Source organism: Macrotis lagotis, chromosome 4, assembly GCF_037893015.1.
Source record: "Macrotis lagotis isolate mMagLag1 chromosome 4, bilby.v1.9.chrom.fasta, whole genome shotgun sequence".
In the NCBI taxonomy this organism is placed as follows: domain Eukaryota; kingdom Metazoa; phylum Chordata; class Mammalia; order Peramelemorphia; family Peramelidae; genus Macrotis; species Macrotis lagotis.
In genome coordinates this window covers 259,936,808-259,941,513 of record NC_133661.1, presented here as the reverse complement: position 1 = coordinate 259,941,513, position 4,706 = coordinate 259,936,808, and the positions used below count along the sequence as shown (strand labels likewise).

The 4,706-nt window shown below is 33.3% G+C and overlaps 1 non-coding gene across 1 annotated transcript; it reads left to right on the top strand.

The window, feature by feature from the left end:
* The first annotated feature begins 1,331 nt into the window (after nucleotides 1–1,331).
* On the top strand, nucleotides 1,332–1,438 carry LOC141523225 (U6 spliceosomal RNA). The gene has a single exon (XR_012478412.1). It is a non-coding gene; the product is annotated as a U6 spliceosomal RNA (small nuclear RNA).
* Nucleotides 1,439–4,706: the final 3,268 nt, after the last annotated feature.

Here is a 4,706-nt window from a genome sequence, read left to right as displayed (position 1 = left end):
AGTGGATTAAAAACCAGAATCCTACAATATGCTGCTTACAAGAAACTCATTTGAAGCAGAGAGATACATATAGAGTAAAGGTAAAAGGTTAGAGCAAAATATATTTTGCTTCAGCTGAAGTTAAAAAAAGCAGGGGTAGCAATCCTTATCTCAGACAAAGCAGCAGCAAAAATAGATAGCATTAAAAGAGTTAAGGAAGGAAACTTTATCCTCCTAAAAGGTACCTTAGACAATAAAGTGATTTCAATACTGAATATATATACACCCAGTGGGACAGCACCTAAATTCTTAGAGGAGAAGCTGAAAGAACTACAGGAAGACATAGACAGCAAAACTCTACCTAGTGGGAGACCTCAACCTCCCACTCTCAGATCTAGATAAATCGAATCATAAAATAAACAAGAAAGAAGTTAAGGAGGTAAATAGATTGTTAGAACAATTAGATATGGTAGACTTATGGAGGAAACTGAATGAGGATAGAAAGGAATATACCTTTTTCTCTGCAATACATGGAACATATACAAAAATTGACCATGTACTAGGACATAAAAACCTAATGATCAACTACAGAAAGGCAGAAATAGTGAATGCATCTTTCTCAGATCACAATGCAATAAAAGTCATAGGCAATACTGGGCCAAGTTGATATAGACCCAGAGCAAATTGGAAACTGAATAACCTCATCTTAAAAAATGAGTGGACCAAAAAAGAAATTATAGAAAAAATTAACCATTTTATCCTAGATGATGATAATAATGAAACAACATGCCAAAACCTATGGGATTCATTCAAAGCAACTCTCAGGGGATATGTTATAGCTTTAAATACTTACATGAATAAATTGGAGAAAGAGGAAATCAATGAACTAAACATGCAACTAAAAAAATTGGAGAAAGAACAAATCAAAAATCCCCAATTAAAGACCATGTTAGAAATTCTAAAAATTAAAGGAGAAATTAATAAAATTGAAAGCAAATAAACTATTGAGTTAATAAATAAAACCAAAAGTTGGTTTTATGAAAAAACCAATAAAATTGATAAACCTCTGGTCAATTTGATCAAAAAAAGAAAGAAGAAAATCAAATTGCTAGTATCATTAAATGAAAAAGGTGAACTCGCCACCAATGAGGAGGAAATTAAAGTAATAATTTGAAATTATTTTGCCCAACTCTATTCCAATAAATTTGATAATCTAAGTGAAATGGCTGAGTTTTTACAAAAATATAAGTTGCCCAAGTTAAATGAAGAAGAGATTGAATACCTAAACAATCCTATCTCAGAAAATGAAATTTAACACGCCATCATTGAACTCCCTAAGAAAAAATCTGCAGGTGCTCACTTTGGCAGCACATATACTAAAATTGGAACGATGCAGAGAAGATTAGCATGGCCCCTGCACAAGGATGACACGCAAATTCATGAAGCATTTCATATTTTTATGCTGAAAAAGCTTTTGACAAAATACAGCATCCATTCCTATTAAAAACACTAGAGAGTGTAGGAATAAATGGACTGTTCCTTAAAATAATTAGCAGTATCTATCTGAAACCATCAACAAGCATTATACTCAATGGGGAGAGGCTAGAGGCATTCTCAATAAGATCAGGGGTTAAACAAGGGTGCCCATTATCACCACTACTATTCAATATTGTATTAGAAATGTCAGAATCAGCAATTAGAGAAGAAAAAGAAATTAAAGGAGTTAGAATTGGGAAGGAAGAGACAAAACTATTCGCAGATGACATGATGGTATACCTAGAGAATCCCAAGAAATCATCTAAAAAACTACTGGAAACAATTAGCAATTTTAGCAAAGTTGCAGGTTATAAAATAAACCCCCATAAATCCTCAACTCTCCTATATATGACTAGCAAGAAACAGCAGGAAGAGCTAGAAAGAGAAATCCCATTCAAAGTAACCTCAGACAGTGTAAAATACTTGGGAGTCTATTTGCCAAGACAGACTCAGAACCTTTTTGAAAACACTTCTCACACAAATTAAATCAGATTTAAATAACTGGGCAAATATCAACTGCTCATGGATAGGTAGAGCTAATATAATAATATAACATAATATAATATAACATAACATAATATAACATAACATAATATAATATAGTATAATATAACATAATATAATATAGTATAATATAGTATAGTATAGTATAGTATAGTATAATATAATATAATATAATATAATATAATATAGTATAATATAGTATAATATAGTATAATATAATATAATACAATATAATACAATATAATATATAATAATGTAATAAAATATAATAAAAATAATAAAAATGACAATTCAACTATCTGTTTAGTGCTCTACCAATCAAAATTCCACAAAATTACTTTAATGAATTAGAAAAAAATTGTAAGTAAATTCATATGGAGAAATAAAAAGTCAAGAATTGCCAGGAGCTTAATGAAAAAAATGCAAACGAAGGTGGCTTAGCACTACCCGATCTAAAATTATATTATAAAGCATCAGTCATCAAAACTGTTTGGTATTGGCTAAGAAATAGAGTGGTGGACCAGTGGAATAGACTAGGTATAAATGCAGGAGAGGATTATAGTAATCTACTCTTTGATAAACCCAAAGAGTCAGGCCACCGGGATTAAAAACTCCCTCTTTGATAAAAACTGCTGGGATAATTGGAAGTTAGTATGGAAGAAACTTAGATTAGACCAACACCTCACACCCTTTACCAAGATAAGATCCAAATGGTTACAGGACATAGACATAAAAAACAATACTATAAGCAAATTAGAAGATCAAGGACTAGTCTACCTGTCAGATCTATGGAAAGGTGAACAGTTTATGACTAAGGAATAGTTGGAGAACATCACTAAAAACCAACTAGTTGATTTCGATTAAATTAAATTAAAAAGTTTTTGCACAGATAAAACCAATGTAATCAAGATCAAAAGAAAAGTAGTAAATTGGGAAACAATCTTTACAACTAATGATTCTGACAAAGGACTCATTTCTAAAATACACAGAGAACTGAGTCATATTTTTAAAACAAAAAGGCATTCCCCAATTGACAAATGGTCAAAGGATATGCAAAGGCAATTTACAGATGAGGAGATCAAAGCAATCCATAGCCATATGAAAAAAATGCTCTAAATCATTAATTATTAGAGAAATGCAAATTAAAGCTATGCTGAGGTACCACCTCACACCTCTCAGATTGGCCAGCATGACCAGGAAGGATAATGATCATTGTTGGAAGGGATGTGGGAAATCTGGGACACTATTACACTGTTGGTGGAGCTGTGAACTCATCCAACCCTTCTGGAGAGCTATTTGGAACTATGCCCAAAGGGCAGCAAAAATGTGCACACCCTTTGACCCAGCAATACCACTGCTGGATCTATACCCTGAAGAGATGATGAAAAGGGTAAAAATATCACTTGTACAAAAATATTTATAGCAGCCCTGTTTGTGGTGGCAAAGAATTGGAAATCCAGTAAATGTCCTTCAATTGGGGAATGGCTTAGCAAACTGTGGTATATGTATGTCATGGAACACTATTGTTCTATTAGAAACCAGGAGGGATGGGATTTCAGGGAAACCTGGAGGGATTTGCATGAACTGATTGATGCTGAGTGAGATGAGCAGAACCAGAAAAGCACTGTATACCCTAACAGCAACATGGGAGTGATGTTCAACCTTGAAGGACTTGCTCATTCCATCAGTGCAACAACTGGGAACAAGTTTGGGCTGTCTGCAAAGGAGAGTGCCATCTGTATCCAGATAAGGAGCTGTGGAGTTTGAACAGAGTACAAGGACTATTCCCTTTAATTTGGAAAAAAAAAAACCAGATATATTATTGTCTGATCTGGTTACCTCTGAGAATTCTGTTCTCTTTAAGGATCTGATTTCTCTCTCATCACACCCAATTTGGATCAAGGTACAACATGGAAACAAAGTAAAGACTGAAGGAGTGCTATCTGTGGGGTGGGGGTTGGGGGGAGGGAAGCAAGATTGGGGGGGAAATTGTAAAACTCAAATAATATCTTTAATAAAAATTAAAAAAAAAGAAAAAATCTCCAGGGCCTGATGGATTCACAAGTGAATTCTACCAAACATTTAAGGAATAATTGGTTCCAATTTTATATAAACTCTTTGGAAAAATAGGGAAAGATGGAACTTTGCCTAACTCTTTCTATGAAACCAATATGGAACTGTTACCTAAACCAGGAAGAGTTAAAACAGAGAAAGAAAATTATAGACCTATCTCCCTGATGAATATAGATGCAAAAATCTTAAATAAAATCCTTAGCAAAACGATTACAACAAGTTATCACTAGGATAATACATTATGACCACGTAGGATTTATTCCAGGAATGCAGGGTTGGTCCAATATTAGGAAAACTGTTAGCATACTCAATTATATTAACAATGAACCTATCAGAAATTATATGATCACATCAGTAGATACTGTAAAAGCTTTAGACAAAATACAGCATCCATTCCTACTAAAAACACTAGAGAGTGTAGGAATAAATGGACTGTTACTTAGAATAATTAGCAGTATCTATCTGAAACCATCAATAAGCATTATATTCAATGGGGAGATGCTAGAGGTGTTCCCAATAAGACAGGGGTGAAACAAGGGTGCACATTATCACCATCCCTATTCAATATTGCATTAAAAATGTTAGCATTAGCAATTAGAGAAGAAAAAAGAAAT